Below are 22,221 nucleotides of genomic sequence, written 5' to 3' on the forward strand. Positions count from 1 at the left end.
GAACTTAGAATTGCACTCTCAGACTTATATAGAGCATATTATATGTTCCACGATATAGATATGCTATCTCATTTAACCATTGTTATAATCTTATTGTGATCAAAGATCCTCTATATAGATGATTTACATCGAGATGGGATAATTTTACCGTTTTCACCCCTCAACGTATTTGGCCCCTTAAAACACTTAGCTACCTGTAAATGATGTTTAGTGATCTAAGAATTAGTCACTTAAACAAGAGCTCATCCATTTACTTCTATTTAGCTAAGCTCAAAGGGAATCATCACTTGACGTCTATACACCAGTAGAAGCTATAGATTCCATATTTATGTTCAACACTCCCACTCAATCATACTATCATGTTCCCAAAATATACGTATCACCTTGACCCAAAAGTAGGCTTAAGTAATAAATCAAAGAACATGAATAACACTCCTGAGTTGAGCCTAAGCATATCAAGATTTAGATTCTTTTAATCTTAAGATCAACTACTGATATTGACTTGGAAAGATACAACGGTAAGTTTATAATATCTTAACTAAGTTCAATATCGGTCCAGTCCAATGTATACTCCATACATTCGAAACTAGTATACTTTACTAATGTCCTGGAAAGAACATAACACTTACTCCAAGTGTAAGTACACATCATCGCTGATTATCACATCGGTGTAAATCCAAAACACTAATTAAACAGGGACTTAGTCTTTTGAATCATATAATCACAATCACATTCCACTGTGTTGACAATGCTGTAATTGTGAATAAACATTTGATCTGGACTTAACAGATTTTGTGTATAAACATAATAAACCATAAGCATGTAAAATTCATGCAAACATAAATCACTTCAATTTTCTTATATTGATAACTAATTAGATTGTAAAGGATTTTATTTAGGGCACAAAACCCAACAGTAATCTACCCTTACCTAAGTCTAACACTACAAGCCTAAAAAGACATTCTGACTCTTAGTTGTGCATTTATTTATATTAGTGGAGAATAGTAAGTATTGCAAGCATATCTAATTTTGAGTTAGTGGATTGATGATTGTAATTGGCATGCATAAAGTGGTTCAATTGTAGTTAATTGCATTCTATGGTTTCATGAGCTAAATGAAAATAAATTGAAGTATGTCAAGGGTGTAATTGAACTGAAATTCTAGATTATATGCATAAGTGAAATTTTACATAATCATGTTATTGAAGCTACTTGAAAATTTCTCATGTTTTGGAGATTGACTTGTTTAATGTTTATTTAGTGTTTTACTCGAGGACGAGTAAAAGTTTAGTTCTCCCGAATGGAACACTCCTATGGATGATGTGAATCGTCCTACTGTACATGTGAAAGGATGTATTGTAGGAGATGCATCAAAAGTGACTAGTCGTCCTACCAAGAAGACTCAACATAATGAAAAATATGTTGATGAAAATCCCATCAATGAAGATGACCCAGAAGATCCAGAGGATGATCTTGAAAATGATGAAAAAGACAAAGAAGAGGAGTACTACTATGAGCCAAATCTTGAAGTCATTTGAATGGCTAAAGAACTTGTTGAAACCAAAAAGAAAATGGGCAGATCACTAAGAATTCTCCCATCAAAATGCAAGAAACTTTAGCCAGATTGGAGGCTAGAATTGAATCAGGGGATTTAGCTCACGATGAAAATATTCCTGATGATCATGCTCCTTAGAAAAATAATGCTACGAAGAAAACAAATCCAAAAGACCCTGGAACTTCTAATCTGTAATGACCGCTTTAGTAAATTGGATTAGAAAAGGCAATTAGCACTAATTTCTGTTATTTTATGAAATTAATTATTTGTGGACCCCAATATTTAGAAATAAATATTAGAGTTATAATTTCTCAATTCTGGAGATTTTATTAAACTCCGGGGGTATTATTTAGCTTATATGTGAAATATATTATTTTTGTAATTTTTGCTCGGCGACAACGGAAAATGCGATGGATGGCTAGTTTGATCACATGGGTAAGTTTAGAACCTTATTTCTTAGTGGGAAATATTTTAGAGAAAATAAAATATCGGGGTTAGGTGGGGTTATGGAATTTGACCATTTTACCCCTAGCTTTAGAAATACCCTAATTTTAAGTACAAGGGGCATTTTAGTAAATTACCAAGGTAGTGAGTTGGTGGCTACCTTGTATGATGACACCTAGCAATTAAAACTCAGCAAAGGATTAGATAGAATCCTTTTCATTTGAGGAAAATTAAGAAAGATAAAGAAAAGCCAAAAGGAAATTCTTTCCTTTTCCTCTCTCTCTTTGCTCGGCCAACCTAGACCAGAAGGAAACCAAGCTCATCTTCATTGTTTTGCTGGAAATCAACTAGAGATTCAAGTGTTCATGGAGATAAGGTAAACCCTAGCTTCTTTTCCCTTAAGCTTTTGAAGTTGTATTTTAGTTTTAATATGTGATTTCTAAGTTTAGTGGATGTTAGGTTTAGATATGCTTAAGGTTTGAATTCTAAGTTTAATTTGAGTTGATTAAGGGCCCTAGCTGCTGGTATTGTTGATTAGATTAGGTTTTATGCAACTTTGAGCTTTGAGTTTAAAGCTTTAATCATTAATGGCAAGTTGAATTTCCTTGGTTTGTTTTGTGAAATACTGGTTGGAAATTATTATTTAAGCATTGTACAGGTATACTGGAAAGTTTGGTAGAGTTTGGTTGGATTTTCAGCTCATGGGGAGAATTTTTCGGGTTCCCAACACAGAACAGGAATTCCAGTTCTGGGGGACCTGTAGCAACTGGTCGACCGGTTGGTGACCCAGAACCGGACTTCCGGTTAGGAACCGGTCTGCCGGTTGGAGGAGTTTTTGGAACCCTAGTTTTTCCCATTTTTGAGATATTTAGGGTTTTGCCATGTTATCTATCGATATGGAAACTTTTAGTTTCAAGTTTAAGTCCCAGGAAAGTGATTTAGCGAGTCACTCATCTGTGTTATAATTAATGTGATTAGGGCATCCATCTAGCACGACACTTTCTGTTCAGGTCGGCCAGCACACTTGAGTTCAGAAAGAAGGTAAGAACTTTATATAATGTGTGATATGAATATCTGAGTGTATGTATATGTTATGTATATATGCATGCTTAAAATGTTATTTGCACTACCAACACTTATACGGTTATGGTATAGAGTGCATTGGTATAGTAAATGTTATTTGAGAGTACCGTGATACCGGCATAGGTACGGAGAGGTACTGTGAGTGCGTGGTATATCACTCAGGGGTACTCAGGGTATGAACAAACCCTACCAACACTCGTACATTGAGGTACGTAGTGTATGTGGTATAGTGGCTATACCTTAGTATGGAACGTTCGTACTCATCTGTTAAGCCTTGTAAATAAGTGTATGGGCGCCTAAGTACAAGTCGAAAATTATATGATATGTTATATGCTTTTCTTACTGAGTCTGTCGACTCACAGTTCTACTTCCATGTGTAGGTAAAGGAAAGGCGAAAGCTGAACAGGAGTGAACTTGAACTAGGGTAAGATTGTACATGTCAAAGCAGCGCGACCTGGAGTGTTCGGTCTCGGGACATTTGGAAGTTGTATTTTGTATTTTGGAATATTAAGTTTAAAACGTTTAAAGACGGGATCTCGGCGCTTGTAAACTTTTAATATATTATTAAGTTTATTAATTAATATAAAAGTTTTAATTTGACACGTTTTTCGAAAAAATTCTTTGATTAACAAAGATTGCACTGTAATTGAAAAAGTACTGTAGCGTGCCTTAGCATTAGGGCGTTACAATTTTGGTATCAGAGCCGCCAGGCTTATCTACCGAAGCTTGCCAAGACATGTACAATCTTCATCAGAGAAATCTCGGTTCACGGTTCAGTAAGCCCGTACTTGTTTAGTATTTTAAATAATTATGAAAGCATGTTAGGAAGCATAATAGATTTTAATTAATTATTTTAAAGTGTGTTGCCTTTAAGTCCTTAAGAGCGGTGTTAATTTTTGATCGCTGTCTAACCTACCTGGCTTGTGGATTCAAAGGCTAAGTCCTATAAAATGGACATCCCGCGAAATACAAGAAGTCAGGGTAAGATGGTTGAGACCGAAGGCGGTCAGGGAAATCCCCAAAATCCCCGTGGTCGTGGCCGTGGCCGTGGCAGAACTCACGGTGGTCGCCCTATAAATCCACCACAAGCTCCTCTGGATTGGGAGCAAAGATTTGCGGAAATGCAAGATCAGATCCGCCAACTGGATGAAGATATTCAAAGGTTGAGGCAGTAGGGTCCTCCTGCTGAGCCTCCTTAACAAGTTGCTCAGGCCGTTGCAGTTCCAGCGGTGCCAGCAGAACAACCTGTTGTTGGCAACCGTATGGAGCCGTGGTATGAAAGGTTTCGAAAGCAAGCACCGTCGGGAAACCCACATTAGCGACGGTTTTGAACCGTCGCCTATTATGCCCGTTTTACGACGGTTGTATAGGCGACAGTTATGGAAACTGACGAGAATACTTTAAACGACTATTTAAAAACGTTGGGAAAACCCATTTTTGTAGTAGTGAATGAAGGCTGAGCAGTGGCTCACAGTGATTGAGTGCATCCTTAACTTTATGGGAGTGGTTGGTAACGATCGAGTGACATGCGCCACTTTCCAGTTTCAGGAGGACGCTCTCGTGTGGTGGGAGTTGATAACCCTCACATGGGACGTCACAGTGATGACCTGGGAGGAATTCAAGGAGTTGTTTAACTCTAAATACTACAATGAAGCCGTGCGCGGTGCTAACCGAAAAGAGTGCCCTGATCTGGTACAAATCGAAGGGATGTCGGTTACGGAGTATACTACTAAGTTTGACCGTTTGGCCAAGCTTGTTCTGGGAATCGTGCCAGCTGATTTTAGCAAGAAAGAAAAGTATCTGGCCGGTTTGAGTGCAAAGATTAGGCACGATTTGGTGATTACTACCACTGAAGGAACTTCATATGCTGAAATGGTCGAAAAGGCTTTGAGAGCCAAAGGTGCGGTGAAATTCCTTCGGGAGCCCCGAGTGACTTCGAGTGTTGGTGGAACCCCCACTTTTCCTACTCCTGTCTATGGTAGGGATGGTGGTGACTCCACCACTGGTCAGAAAAGGAAAGTTACTTCAACATCTGGTGGTTCAGGGCAAAGTAAGTGGTTTCGTGGGAACCAAGGCAGAGGTGGACGCCAGGGTTACTCCTACCCTAAGTGTCCTCGTTGCAAGAAACATCACCCGGGAGAGTGCAACCGGAAGACATGCTTTTTGTGCGGCATGGTGGGGCATTTCAAGAAAGATTGCCCTCAGGCAAAGAAAGAGGAGCCGAAAGCCGAGACAAAACCGGTTCCTGCTCGAGTGTTCACTATTACCCAAACTGATGTTGCAGCCAGTCCTTCTGTTGTGACAGGTCAGCTTCCTGTCAACAACTCCTTGTTTACAGTATTATTTGATTCAGGGGCTACACGCTCATATGTAGCTACAAGAATAATTGATCTTTTGGGTAGGCCTTGTGATATTTTAGAAAGAGGGTTTGGAACCCTAATGCCTAGCGGGGAATTGGTTATCTCTAATAGGCACATTAGGGCTATGCAAGTTAAGATCGAGGGAAGGGAGTTGAGAGCTGACCTTATAGAGTTGAAATTAACTGAGTTTGACCTTATACTGGGGATGGATTTTCTGTCTAAGTATTCGGGCAGTATAGATTGTAAGCAGAAAATGGTGACTTTTCAACCAGAAGATGAAGAACCGTTTGTTTATGTTGGATCTGTTTAGGGGTCTCGGGTCCCGGTTAATTCTGTATTAAAGGCTAAAGATTTACTACACAGTGGATGTGTAGGATTTTTAGCAGTGGTGGTTGACTCTAGCAGACCCGAAACATTTGGGCCTGAAGTAGTCAGGGTGGTAAGAGACTTTCTCGACGTGTTTCCCAAAGAATTGCCGGGATTGCCGCCGCAGCGAGAGATTGATTTCATAATTAATCTGGCACTTAGAGCTGAACCTGTTTCTAAAGCTCCATGTCGGATGGGTCCAGCATAACTCAAGGAGCTTAAGTTGTAACTTCAGGGGATGCTTGTTATTGGGTTTATTTAACCCAGTGTATCGCCCTAGGGAGCTCCGGTTTTGTTTGTGAAAAAGAAGGATGGTTCCCTTAGAATGTGTATTGATTATCGGGAGCTAAACAAGTTGACAATTAAGAACAAGTATTCGTTACCCAGAATCGACGATTTATTCAATCAGCTTCAAGGAAAGACAGTGTTTTCGAAGATTGATCTGCGATCTGGTTATCATCAACTCAGAATCAGGGAAGAGAACATACCAAAGACTGCTTTTCAAACCAGATATGGGTACTATGAGTTTCTGCTAATGTCATTCGGATTGACTAATGCTCCTGCGGCCTTTATGGATCTGATGAATAGGGTATTCAAGGATTTCCTCGATAACTGCGTCATAGTGTTTATCGATGACATTCTTGTATACTCTCAGTCTGAAGAGGAGCACGAGCATCATCTTCGAATGGTATTGCAGTGATTTAGGGATCACAAATTGTATGCAAAGTTTAAAAAGTGTGAATTCTAATTGTCTGAGGTATCTTTTCTGGGGCATATTGTTGGGAAGAATGGGATTATGGTTGATCCAAGTAAGATTGAGTCAGTGAAGAATTAACCGAGGCCAAAGTCTGTGATAGGGGTTCGAAGTTTTCTCGGTTTAGTAGGGTATTATCGACATTATGTCAAGGGATTTTCTAAGATCTCTATGCCCCTAATCGAATTGATTAAGAAAAATCAGAGATTTGTGTGGTCAGACAACTGTGAAACAAGTTTTCAGGAGTTTAAGCAACGTTTGATAACAACTCCGGTGTTAGCTTTTCCATCAGATCAAGAGAATTGGTTGTTTATTGTGATGCATCCAGATAGGGTCTGGGATGTGTTCTGATGCAAGCTGACAGAGTCATAGCCTTTGCCTCTCGTCAACTGAAAAATTATGAGCAGCGTTATCCAACTCATGACTTAGACCTTGCTGCTGTGGTTTTTCTCTAAAGATATGGCGACATTATCTTTACAGTGAAAAATGTGAGATTTATACTGATCATAAGAGTCTCAAGTACGTTTTCACCCAGAGGGATTTGAACATGAGGCAGAGGGGATGGCTGGAATTGGTTAAAGATTATGATTGTGAGATTCTGTATCACCCCGGGAAGGCCAATGTTGTAGTCGATGCTTTGAGTAGAAAGGGTCCCGGGCAAGTTTGTACTACGGTTCTGATAGCCCCTCAATTAGCCTTTGAAATGGTTAGAGCAGGGATTGAGTTCGTAGTTGGAAAGTTGCATAACTTAACACTTCAATCTGATCTGTTAGAGGGAATCGGAAAGGCACAATTAGAAGATCCCGAGCTAGTTAAGGATCAAGACGAGGTAAAGGCTGGTTGGCCTAAAAAAATTTCAGTCTCGAACAGTGGAATGTTGTTATATAAAGCTCGAGTTTGTGTTCCTAATGTTGATGAGCTTAAAAAGGAGATACTTGATGAGGCTCACACCACACCTTATTCACTGCATCCGGGAACCACCAAAATATATCAGGATTTGAAACCCTATTTCTGGTGGTATGGGATGAAAAGATATATGGTGGACTGCATGTCCAAATGCTTAACCTGCCAGCAAATCAAGGCTGAACATCAAAGGCCGGCAGGGTTAATGCAACCTTTAGTCCTTCCTGAGTGGAAGTGGGAGGACATTGCAATGGATTTTGTAATTAGACTGCCTAAAACCACAGGAATGTATGATTCAGTATGGGTCATAGTGGACAGATTTACAAAATCAGCTCACTTTCTACTAGTGAAAGTTACATATTCAGTGGATCAATATGCTGAACTGTACGTAAAGGAGATAGTTCGTCTCCATGGAGCCCCTAAATCTATAGTTTCAGATAGGGATCCAAAGTTTACATCGAAGTTTTGGGTGAGTCTTCAGAAGGCTATGGGTACCAAGTTAAAGTTCAGCACAGTCTTTCACCCTCAGACTGATGGTCAGTCAGAAAGAACGATTCAGATATTGGAAGATTTACTGCGAGCCTGTGTCATGGACTTTGAGGGTTCATGGAGTAAGTACTTGCCTTTAATCGATTTCTCCTACAATAATAGCTATTAGAGTACAATAGGGATGGCTGTCTATGAGATGCTATATGGTAGAAAATGTCGCTCCCCTATTCATTGGGACGAGACTAGAGAAAGGAAGTACTTGGGTCCGGACTTGGTTCAGAAGACCAATGAAGCTATTGAAAAGATTAAGGCTCAGATGCTGGCTTCTCAAAGCAGGCAGAAAAGTTATGCTGATCCGAAGCGCAGAGATGTCACATTTCAGGCAGGGGAAACATGTTTTCCTGTAGGTTTCACCCATGAAGGGTATTAGGCGCTTCGGCAAGAAGGGTAAATTGAGTCCTAGGTTCATTGGGCCATTTCAGATACTTGAGAAGGTCGGGCAGGTAGCGTATCGGCTAGCCTTATCACCAGCATTGTCGGCTGTTCATGACGTATTTCATATTTCTATGTTGAGGAAATACGTGTCAGACCCGACTCATATCTTGAGTTATGAAGCCCTTGAACTGCAATCAGACTTATCCTATGAAGAGCAACCTGTGCAAATTCTTGATAGAAAAGAAAAGGTTCTTCGGAACAAGACTATTACTTTAGTTAAGGTACTCTGGAAGAACAGTAAGGTGGAAGAAGCCACCTGGGAATTGGAGCCTGATATGAGGACTCAACATCCAGAGCTATTCAGGTTAGATTTCGAGGACAAAATCCTTTTAACGGGGGGATAATTGTAATGACCGCTTTAGTAAATTGGATTAGAAAAGGCAATTAGCACTAATTTTTGTTATTTTATGAAATTAATTATTTGTGGACCCAATATTTAGAAATAAATATTAGAGTTATAATTTCTCAATTCAGGGGATTTTATTAAACTCCGGGGGTATTATTTAGCTTATATGTGAAATATATTATTTTTGTAATTTTTGCTCGGCAACAACGGAAAATGTGATGGATGGCTAGTTTGATCACATGGGTAAGTTTAGAACCTTATTTCTTAATGGGAAATATTTTAGAGAAAATAAAATATCGGGGTTAGATGGGGTTATGGAATTTGACCATTTTACCCCTAGCTTTAGAAATACCCTAATTTTAAGTATAAGGGGCATTTTAGTAAATTACCAAGGTAGTGAGTGTTGGGTTTTATGCCCTAAATAAAACTCATTTCAATATAATCAGATTTACTTATTAATATAGATCAGAAATAACATTTAATGTTGCATGGTTCACATGATTTATTTCATGATTATATGTACATAATGTATGAATTCATCTGAAACTCTTTTCACATACTTGATCCTGTTTATTGTGCCGTCAACACATTGGAAAGTAAACATGACTATGTGAATAAAGTTTCCTAGATTTATCAGACACAGGGTTTTACTGATATGATAATCTACAACAAGAGTTTACTTGCATTTGGAGAAGTGCTATGTTCTTTCCAGAGCATTGGTTAAAGTAAAGCTCAGGTTGGATGCATGGAGTATGCATCGGAAGGGACCGATATTGAACTTTGACTTAGATTTATTAAACTTACCGTAATATCTATTCAAGTCAATATCGCCTAGTTGATCCTGTTGGGTTTTATGCCCTAAATAAAACTCATTTCAATATAATCAGATTTACTTATTAATATAGATCAGAAATAACATTTAATGTTGCATGGTTCACATGATTTATTTCATGATTATATGTACATAATGTATAAATTCATCTGAAACCCTTTTCACATACTTGATCCTGTTTATTGTGCCGTCAACACATTGGAAAGTAAACATGACTATGTGAATAAAGTTTCCTAGATTTATCAGACACAGGGTTTTACTGATATGATAATCTACAACAGAGTTACTTGTATTTGGAGAAATACTATGTTCTTTCCAGAACATTGGTTAAAGTAAAGCTCAGGTTGGATGCATGGAGTATGCATCGGAAGGGACCGATATTGAACTTTGACTTAGATTTATTAAACTTACCGTAATATCTATTCAAGTCAATATCGCCTAGTTGATCCTAGATCAAATGATCTTAATCCTGATATGATTAGGCTCAATCTTGAAAGGCTATTCGTGTTCTTTGATTTGTTAGTTAAGCCTACTTTTAGGTCAGGGTGATACGTACATTTTGGGAACACGGTAGTGCAATTGAGTGGGAGCGCTAGCATAAACATGGAATCTATAGCTTCTATCTGGCGAATAGTAAGCAAAGGATGATCTCCTTCGAGCTTGACCAAACGAACATAAATGGTGGAGTACTCATTTCACATAAGCTGAAATATCATTTATACGGGGTCAAGTGTTTTAAGGAATAAATACATTGTAGGGTGTAACGGTAATTTAATCCCTTTACAGTGTAGATCATTCATATAGAGGATTATTGATCACATTAGGATTATAACAATGGATAACTAATGATGTGTCTATATGGTGGAACATATAGAGCATTCTATATACTGAGAGTGCAATTCTAAGTTCTATGCGTGGATTCAACGAAGAATTAATAAGTTAGTGAATTTTAGTGCTAAATTCTTGATCTACTTATTGGAAGCTCGGTTATATAGACCCATGGTCCCCCCACTAGTTGAGATAATATTGCTTGTAAGACTCATGTAATTGGTTTTGATTAATCAATTATAATTCACGAATTAGACTATGTCTATTTGTGAAATTTTCACTAAGTAAGGGCGAAATTGTAAAGAAAGAGTTAACAGGGGCATATTTGTTAATTATGATACTTTGTATGGTGCAATTAATAAATATGATAAATGACAATATTATTTAATAATTATTTATAGTTATTAAATAGTTAGAATTGGCATTTAAATGATTGAATTAGGAAATTGGCATTTTTGAGAAAATCAGATACAAAAGTGGTAAAATTGCAAAATTGCAAAAATCAAGGCCCAGTCCACCTATCCTAGGGCCGGCCACTTATGTCATCTTTTTTAAATGATTTTTTCATTATTTTAATGCCATATAATTCAAATCAAACCCTAGAGGAATGCTATAAATAGATAGTGAAGGCTTCAGGAAAAACACACTTTCTGAATCAGAAAAACCTGAGCCTCCACTCTCTTCTCTAGCCGCCACTCTCTCTCTCTTTTCTTCCTCAATATTTCGAACCTCTCTTAGTGATTAGAGTAGTGCCCACACACATCAAGTGATACCTCAATCATAGTGAGGAAGATCGTGAAGAAAGATCATCAGCAAAGGAGATTCAGCATCAAAGATTCAGAGAAAGAGATCCAGGTTCAGATATTGATAATGCTCTGCTACAGAAAGGAATCAAGGGCTAGATATCTGAACGGAAGGAGTCATATTATTCCGCTGCACCCAATGTAAGGTTTCCTAAACTTTATATGTGTTTATTTCATCGTTTTAGAAAGTTCATATTTAGGATGTTAATAAACATACTTGTGAGTAGATCTAAGATCCTGGTAAAATAAATTCCAACAACTGGCCTCAGAGCCATGGTAATTGATTTACTTACATGAAATTTGGACTTTAAAACGATTGTTTGTATGTTCTTTGGATGGTATCATGTTGTATTGAGTGTTATTTGATGATTGATTGATGATTGTGAAATTTTCGTGAAAAATAATTGTGATTTCGTTTCTGGAATTATTTTTATTGGATAGTATGGAAAAAATTAAGCAAGTTAGCCTTTTACAGAACTCAATTTGGATTTTATTTGAATTAGTTATGATTTTTTGAAGATTTGACAAAATCGGAAATTTTGTCTTGATATTTTCCTGCGATCGCAGAACTGTCCGTACAGTTTCGAATTTTTTTTTTTTCTTCAATTTTTCATACTTTTTCATGGAATTAACTTCCAATTTTTTGTATGGTTTTGTATATATACTATTACTATTCCTAATTCAATTCTAATTATCATTTTGAATTAATTTAATTTTTTTTTTAAATTAATTCAAGATATTAGTGTAATTTGAATTCGAATAGAATTAGTATTTATCTTTTTGCTTAAAAATCTATCTTATTTTAAAATTTGATTATATCTTATCTTATTTTAAATTTAAAAATAAGATATTTATAATTATGTAATTTTTAAATGATATAAGATATTTTGCTATTTTTTTTTTAAATTTTGTTATTTTATTTATTTAAATTAAATTTAAAATTTGAAAAAGATATTTATTTATCTTTTCTAATTTTTTATTTAATTTTTATTTATAAAATAACATTTAAAATTTAAAAGTAGTTAGCAAATTTTTTTGAAATGATATTTAGGTTGGTTGAAACCTAATTTTTCAAAAATTGTAGGTTTAATTTTAAATTTTAATTTTTTAAAAAAAAAAAAAATTTCGAATTTTTCAAATTTTTTTTAAATTTTTCGAAAAATTATTTTTTTTATTTAATTAATTATTTTCGAAATTAAATATTTAATTTAAAATTAAATAAATCCTACATCCAACTATCCAACTAACCTTGTTGCAGGAGTATGTGTTTTAGCTTATGTGTAAGTTTTTAAAACCTATTATTACTTGATTGCAAATAGCCATGGTTACTTTTTGCCAGATCTAATGATCTGATGGCTCCCTTGGTCAAGATAATAATTTGTAACAGGTATATTTACAATCTTCTTTCATCTGTGTATGACCTAGCAACATGATAGGACCCATCCAAAGTGTGCCTGTGTGAGCCTATGTGTTTAATTTTATTATAGATGCATATAGGTTAATGTTGCTAAATAAAATGTCATAGACATTGATAGATTTTATTTAGGCCCATTTAGTTTTGGGCTTATTCAATTAATAACAGTTGTTCTTATTAAGGTTAAATTCCTCTCTTTTGGGCCTTGTGTGAGAGTTGGGAGCCATAGAAGTGGGTACGACATACTGAACCCAGCACCCCCTCACACAAACCACCCCAATTGTGAAGGCCCATTTGCCTGATTTGAATGACTGTACTAGGTTAATTACACTAGTTTAACCTAATAAAATTGATTAGCAACATAATTAATTTCATTTATTTTGAAATTAATTTAAGAAAAATATAGTTTAAGGAATTTTATATTCTAAGATAAACTATATGTATTTTCTTGTATTTAATTAAATATAGAATTATAACCATCTAGATTCTTTCTGGAACTTAATTTAAATTTTTCATTAAATATTCCCATTTAAGTTGATATTTAGTTATCTTCAACTAACCAACTTAAATCTGAATATCTTTTGAATTCAAAATTTCAAAATTAAGTTGAGGAATTTTAGACATTGGTTATTTAGATTCTTTAGATATTTTTTAAGTTAATATTTTTTCAAATATTAACTTAAAATGGAATATTTTCAAATTAAGTGGTTACAACTTAATTTTTGATATTTAATTAAATTTAAATTTGAAAATATTTAAGTTCTAGATTTTTCTAGTACAACTTAAATTAGATATTTTTTCAAATTTTGTGGAAAAGATACTTAGTCAAATAAGATATTTTCTAGATAGTTATTTATAGACTACTTATTATTTCTAATATTAAATAGGAAAATATTATAAATTGTGAAATTAATTATTTATTAATTAATTTTGGTACAATTTATTTTAAATATATTTTTTCCTAGTATTAAACTAGAGATTAATAATTAAGCCTTCTCTACACTTAATTATTTATTTCTTGAATTTAATACATTTAATTAATTTGAAAATTAAATATCTAAGTTGATTTTTATCATCATACTTAAATATTTCTTTTTCATGACATTTAATTAAATAGAAAATTATTTTTAGTTGAAATTTTTTTTTTTTTCAACTAAATTTAAATAATTTTCAAAATATATTTTTTCTTTATTTTATTAATCAATTTTCGAAATTGTATTTCTTAAATGCTAGAATTTCGAATTTTATCTTGAAAAATAGATTAAGTTGTAAATTAATTATTTTAATTAATTCTTGGATCAACTTAAATCAATGATTTTTTCATTTATTGATTAATTTAAAATAAATTGAATTAAAGTATATTATTAGAAATTGAATTAATTAGTCAAAGGAAAATCTAGATAGGTGATATTTTTGCTTGAAGTATTTTTCTAGTGTATTTAATTAAATAGAAAATTAATATTTAAGTTGATTTTCATCATCTACTTAAATATTTGAAATTTTTCTTATATATTTAATTAAATAGGAAAATTATATTTTTTGTTGCAAATTAATTTTATTAATTAATTTTGGGCCAACATTAAATTAGAATAATTTTTCCAGGATTTATTTTTTATTTTAATATGCATTTTTCGAAAATTGTATTCTTATATACTTTAATTTTTCGAAATGCAATATATATTTATAGAAAATTAAATTTGAGTTGTAAATTAATTTAAATTAATTTTGTAACAACTTAAATATTTTTTCTAAATATTTATTGGAAATTATTACAAAGATGGAAATAATTCATATTATTTTCATATCCATCTAAGTAAAATTTATAAATATTAAATTAAAATTTATATTTAGAATTTTTCATTCTAAATTGGAAATTTTAATTAAATAAATATATATTTAAAATAAATAGAATAAATAAAGAGAATAAAAGAAAATACAACTCTTTTCAAATAATGAGCTTTATTATAGAGACATTCGATCTCCATTGTGGGTTTTACACCGCGTTTGTTTTAGTGAGTAATCCTCCCTAATGGAGGAACGTTCATTAGCAATTTCGCACCGTTTAACCTCGCATGATAAGTAGTTTGTAAGTGTTTTGTATGGTATGGATCACCCTAATGGTGGCGACCATACTTGACTTGCAAATTATGAAACAATGGTGGAAGCTCATAAGATAGAATTGCCTTGACTCTCGCCTAAACGGGACAACGCTGAATTCCAATCTTGATCGAATAAAAGGTTGCTAGAATGTTTAACATTTTAGACGAGCTGACAACTCTATTCAATGAATGGTAGCTTTGACTCTCGCCTAAACGGGACACTGATATCAGTTTGTTGAAAACCTTGGAAATTATTTAGGATTGTAAGTTTTAGTATTTTCTCTTGTCATTCCTACTTGCTATATGCTTATAATTTCTGAATTGTGTATGAATTTATATTGAACCATGTTATTTTCTGTTATTAAGTTGTAGTTTAATTTCGAATCTTCATTGTTGGTCTAACTTGGCTTGTTTATCTAATGAGATAAATCCCTAGTGGATTTTCACCATTAGACATTCATAATAGTGTTAGATCTCGAAAGATAAATATTGTATATACGACATCTAGCTGTTCATCAATTGATGACACCTTAGACTAGTATTTTTACGATATGAAACAAGAAGATTATATAAATAAGATTACTTTGACTTTCGCTAATCGAAGCATCGTTGGATTCTTATTTTAAACGAAATTATCCTAATTCCTCTTAGCTTATTCATTTCGAATTAGCTTAATAACATATCATTGGATGAATGGTCTATAAATCATTTTATGTCATTCTATATTTTCTCTTAAGAAATTAAATGACGCATATGATTATAATCCCGAAATTCTATTCCCAATTGATATAAATCCTCAATCTTAGAAATCTCCTACTTGTATGGGCAAATCTGACTTAGAGTTTGTATTAGTAGTGGTGGTCCAAGATAGAATTACTCATAATATTTGGTATAAATTTAAGTCTTTGACTTTAATTTTAGAATCCAAACAGAAATATTCTTATATTTCTAATTCCAGAATACAATACAGTTACACTTTCTCAAGTGTTTAATATCCATCTTCTATTAATGGATTAAAACTGTATGGAATATGAGTTAGGTATTCTGTGACCAGGATCCACTTGCAGTATTCTAAGAACTCTTTGATGTAACTAAACATATGTCATCGAAAGACACTACCACATTTTTTTTAATCTATGGCATTTGTATCTTGTTCATAGTGGATTTGACAAGATCAATCTCTGCAAAGAGTTCATATGCCTATATCCACTGAAAGTAGTTCATCTCATTCGCAGATGGATGTACATTCAGGGGTGGATATGAGTTTTTCGTTGTATTCTTAAAACGATAACTCTAGATTATACCTTATGCAAAGAAATTTGAAATGTTTGAAAAATTTCATTAATTTCTAGCAATGGTTAAACACCATTAAGGTATGTGGTTAAAGATCTTGCGAACTGATAGGGGTGGAGAAATAGTTAGTAGATATGCAGTTCAAAGATCATTAAATTGATTTTTGAATTATATCCAAACTTACCTCCCCAGAAATTTCGAGTTGCATATTGATGATTAGTTACTAGTCGTTGCCTAATTCCTTCTATGGTAATACAATTTCAGAATGATGTAATGGTTGTATACTTAACGTAAATCATTACCAGATTCATGGATGACCTAATCAAAATCTTAAGAAAAGCTAGAACTGTTAACCATGGTTTGTTAGCTATTCTAAATGATTAGGGGTGGACCATCCCATTGTCAATAGATAAGAAAGTGTTTGTTCAAACAAATACTACTTTTCTAAGAAAATGACTAAGTCTGAAAACAAGTAGCAAATAAAGGAGATATTTAATTCTTGATTCCAAAAGTGTTCTATCATCTTATATAATATATGATGATCCCACTGCCTCTGTTGTCTTGTCACAACCAAAGAGGTTAATACCATTTAGTTTTCTTAGACATAATTCACGGTGCCTTGTCGTAGTGGGAGAGTTTCTAGGAACTCACCTTCTTATGACTTGGGAGACACTAGTGATTAAAATCCATTGTGAGTTTAAACAAGTAATGGATTGTCAAGATAAGAAACTAAGTAGAAAGCCAATAGAACTATGGTTTAATCCATTCACATGGAGTAACCTAAATTTTTCTATTACAAGGACATAAAAGGAAATTTTCGTTTATAAGTCTATTCAATGGACTTAACAAACTTCCTGTTCCTAGTATTATAGGTTTGAGTTTATCTAAACCTATGGCTTGTGGTATACCTGGGAATTACTTACTCTAATGCAAGCAACTTAAGTAAGATGCTGAAGCATTTTCTTTCTAATGGCAATCTATAGAAGCTTCACAACTTCTTAGGCATAGATTTTATTTATCTAAGGAAAAGTCTTAACTATTCCAGAAAAGATAAAGCCATGAAAGAATTTCTTATATCAACAGTGAGAGGTCTTAGATATGCTTTTGTATGCCTTAGACCAGACACCTGCTGTTGAGTGGGAGTAATGAGTAGGTATCAGATTAATCCAGGAGAAGAACATTGGAAGACAATCAAGTAAATCTTAAGATAAAGAAGAGGAACTATATGTTAGTCTATAAGGGTGTGTTTAAAACTCTTAGACTACACCATATCAGATTTCGAAATTTGCCTATGTGCTAGTAAATATTTCTGATAAGATGGTGATTACTCTGGGGGTGGAATAGTGATTTTGGAGAAGTGTAAAAACCTATCTGAATTCTCTAAGTCTACCAGAGAGGGACTGAATGTTAAAGCTGCAGGAAAGTTACTTATTCAGTCTAATGAAAGTTCTATACATCTTTGGCACCATTCCAAATTGCCTTAAACTACTAGTGTTAATTTCCTGATTAACCAAAAGTAGTTGCCAAAGGTATAGAATCCAGTATCCCAAGAGAGTAAACATATAGAGAGGAATTTCACATTATCAATGATTTTGTGATTAAAGGAAGAGTAATGGTGGAGAAAAGGTTGTGGTTAATTCAACCTTTCAGATCCTATTACGAGGAGTTTACTACTACTACACTTGATTTGTATATCAAGGTGTTGAGATTATTTGAAACGCACTTTTTGTTTTATATTAGTGCAAGTGGGAGTTTGTTGGGTTTTATGCCCTAAATAAAACTCATTTCAATATAATCAGATTTACTTATTAATATAGATCAGAAATAACATTTAATGTTGCATGGTTCACATGATTTATTTCATGATTATATGTACATAATGTATAAATTCATCTGAAACCCTTTTCACATACTTGATCCTGTTTATTGTGCCGTCAACACATTGGAAAGTAAACATGACTATGTGAATAAAGTTTCCTAGATTTATCAGACACAGGGTTTTACTGATATGATAATCTACAACAGAGTTTACTTGTATTTGGAGAAATACTATGTTCTTTCCAGAACATTGGTTAAAGTAAAGCTCGGGTTGGATGCATGGAGTATGCATCGGAAGGGACCGATATTGAACTTTGACTTAGATTTATTAAACTTACCGTAATATCTATTCAAGTCAATATCGCCTAGTTGATCCTAGATCAAATGATCTTAATCCTGATATGATTAGGCTCAATCTTGAAAGGCTATTCGTGTTCTTTGATTTGTTAGTTAAGCCTACTTTTAGGTCAGGGTGATACGTACATTTTGGGAACACGGTAGTGCAATTGAGTGGGAGCGCTAGCATAAACATGGAATCTATAGCTTCTATCTGGCGAATAGTAAGCAAAGGATGATCTCCTTCGAGCTTGACCAAACGAACATAAATGGTGGAGTACTCATTTCACATAAGCTGAAATATCATTTATACGGGGTCAAGTGTTTTAAGGAATAAATACATTGTAGGGTGTAACGGTAATTTAATCCCTTTACAGTGTAGATCATTCATATAGAGGATTATTGATCACATTAGGATTATAACAATGGATAACTAATGATGTGTCTATATGGTGGAACATATAGAGCATTCTATATACTGAGAGTGCAATTCTAAGTTCTATGCGTGGATTCAACGAAGAATTAATAAGTTAGTGAATTTTAGTGCTAAATTCTTGATCTACTTATTGGAAGCTCGGTTATATAGACCCATGGTCCCCCCACTAGTTGAGATAATATTGCTTGTAAGACTCATGTAATTGGTTTTGATTAATCAATTATAATTCACGAATTAGACTATGTCTATTTGTGAAATTTTCACTAAGTAAGGGCGAAATTGTAAAGAAAAAGTTAACAGGGGCATATTTGTTAATTATGATACTTTGTATGGTGCAATTAATAAATATGATAAATGACAATATTATTTAATAATTATTTATAGTTATTAAATAGTTAGAATTGGCATTTAAATGATTGAATTAGGAAATTGGCATTTTTGAGAAAATGGGAATACAAAAGTGGTAAAATTGCAAAATTGCAAAAATCAAGGCCCAGTCCACCTATCCTAGGGCCGGCCACTTATGTCATCTTTTTTAAATGATTTTTTCATTATTTTAATGCCATATAATTCAAATCAAACCCTAGAGGAATGCTATAAATAGATAGTGAAGGCTTCAGGAAAAACACACTTTACGAATCGAAAACCCGAGCCTCCACTCTCTTCTCTAGCCGCCACTCTCTCTCTCTTTTCTTCCTCAATATTTCGAACCTCTCTTAGTGATTAGAGTAGTGCCCACACACATCAAGTGATACCTCAATCATAGTGAGGAAGATCGTGAAGAAAGATCATCAGCAAAGGAGATTCAGCATCAAAGATTCAGAGAAAGAGATCCAGGTTCAGATATTGATAATGCTCTGCTACAGAAAGGAATCAAGGGCTAGATATCTGAACGGAAGGAGTCATATTATTCCGCTGCACCCAATGTAAGGTTTCCTAAACTTTATATGTGTTTATTTCATCGTTTTAGAAAGTTCATATTTAGGATGTTAATAAACATACTTGTGAGTAGATCTAAGATCCTGGTAAAATAAATTCCAACAGATCCTAGATCAAATGTTCTTAATCCTGTTATGATTAGGCTCAATCTTGAAAGGCTATTCGTGTTCTTTGATTTGTTAGTTAAGCCTACTTTTAGGTCAGGGTGATACGTACATTTTGGGAACACGGTAGTGCAATTGAGTGGGAGCGCTAGCATAAACATGGAATCTATAGCTTCTATCTGGCGAATAGTAAGCAAAGGATGATCTCCTTCGAGCTTGACCAAACGAACATAAATGGTGGAGTACTCATTTCACATAAGCTGAAATATCATTTATACGGGGTCAAGTGTTTTAAGGAATTAATACATTGTAGGGTGTAACGGTAATTTAATCCCTTTACAGTGTAGATCATTCATATAGAGGATCATTGATCACATTAGGATTATAACAATGGATAACTAATGATGTGTCTATATGGTGGAACTTATAGAGCATTCTATATACTGAGAGTGCAATTCTAAGTTCTATGCGTGGATTCAACGAAGAATTAATAAGTTAGTGAATTTTAGTGCTAAATTCTTGATCTACTTATTGGAAGCTCGGTTATATAGACCCATGGTCCCCCCACTAGTTGAGATAATATTGCTTGTAAGACTCTTATAATTGGTTTTGATTAATCAAATATAATTCTCAAATTAGACTATGTCTATTTGTGAATTTTTCACTAAGTAAGGGCGAAATTGTAAAGAAAGAGTTTATAGGGGCATATTTGTTAATTATGATACTTTGTATGGTTCAATTAATAAATATGATAAATGACAATATTATTTAATAATTATTCATAGTTATTAAATAGTTAGAATTGGCATTTAAATGGTTGAATTAGAAAATTGGCGTTTTTGAGAAAATCAGATGCAGAAAAGGTAAAACTGCAAAATTGCAAAAAGTGAGGCCCAAATCCACTAGTATAGGGCCAGCCACTTTTGTAGGAAATTTAAACTGATATTTTCATTATTTTAATGCCAAATAATTCAAACCTAACCCTAGTGGAATGCTATAAATAGATAGCGAAGGCTTCAGGAAAAACACACTTAAATTTTCTATTTTTCCTTCAGAGAAAAACCTGAGTCTTCTCTCTCCCTATCTTTGGCTGAACCCACTCTCTCTCTCTTCCTCATTGAGATTTCGAAATCCTTAGTGATTAGAGTAGTGCCCACACACATCAAGTGATACCTCAATCATAGTGAGGAAGATCGTGAAGAAAGATCATCAGCAAAGGAGATTCAGCATCAAGGATTCAGAGAAAGAGATCCAGGTTCAGATATTGATAATGCTCTGCTACAGAAAGGAATCAAGGGCTAGATATCTGAACGGAAGGAGTCATATTATTCCGCTGCACCCAATGTAAGGTTTCCTAAACTTTATATGTGTTTAATTTATCGTTTTAGAAAGTTCTTATTTAGGATGTTAATAAACATACTTGTGAGTAGATCTAAGATCCTGGTAAAATAATTTCCAACAACTGGCCTCAGAGCCATGGTAATTGATTTACTTGCAAGAAATTTGGACTTTAAAACGATTGTTTGTATGTTCTTTGGATGGTATCATGTTGTATTGAGTGTTATTTGATGATTGATTGATGTTTGTGAAATTTTTGTAAAAAATAATTGCGATTTCATCTCTGGAATTATTTTTATTGGATAGTATGGAAAAAATTAAGCAAGTTAGCCTTTTACAGAACTTAATTTGGATTTTATTTGAATTAGTTATGATTTTTTGAAGATTTGAAAAAAATCGGGAAATTTGTCTTGATATTTTCCTGCGATCGCAAATCTGTCCGTACAGTTTCGAATTTTTTTGTTTTTCTTCGATTTTTCATGCTTGTTCATGGAATTAACTTCCAATTTTTTGTGTAGTTTTGTATTTATACTATTACTATTCCTAATTCAATTCTAATTATCATTTTGAATAAATTTAATATTTTTTAAATTTAATTCAAGATATTAGTGTAATTTGAATTTGAATAGAATTAGTATCTATCTTCTTGCTTAAAAATCTATCTTATTTTTAAATTTAATTATATCTTTTTTTTTTTAAATTTAAGGTCAGATTTTATAAGATATTTATAAAATCTTTTGAGATATTTTTTAAGATATCTTATCTTTTAAGATATTTTTAATTATATCTTATCTTTTAAGATTTTTTTTTAAATTAAATCTTTTTAGATATTTTGACCTTATTTAAATTTAAAATAAGATATTTATAATTTAAATAGATGTAAGATATTTTGCTAACTTTTAAATTTTGTTATTTTATTTATTTAAATTAAATTTAAAATCTGAAAAGATATTTCATTTATCTTTTCTAATTTTTATTTAATTTTTATTTTTAAAATAACATTTAATTTTTAAAAGTAATTAGCAAATTTTGAAATGATATTTAGGTTGGTTGAAACCTAATTTTTCAAAAAGTAGGTTTAATTTTAAATATTTTTTTTTAAATTTCAAAATTTAAATTTTATTTCCGAAATTAATTTTTTTTTTAAAATTTTATTTTATTTTTCGAATATTAAAATATTTTTTAAT

Source organism: Cannabis sativa, chromosome 1 (assembly GCF_029168945.1).
Source record: "Cannabis sativa cultivar Pink pepper isolate KNU-18-1 chromosome 1, ASM2916894v1, whole genome shotgun sequence".
NCBI classification, from domain to species: Eukaryota; Viridiplantae; Streptophyta; class Magnoliopsida; order Rosales; family Cannabaceae; genus Cannabis; species Cannabis sativa.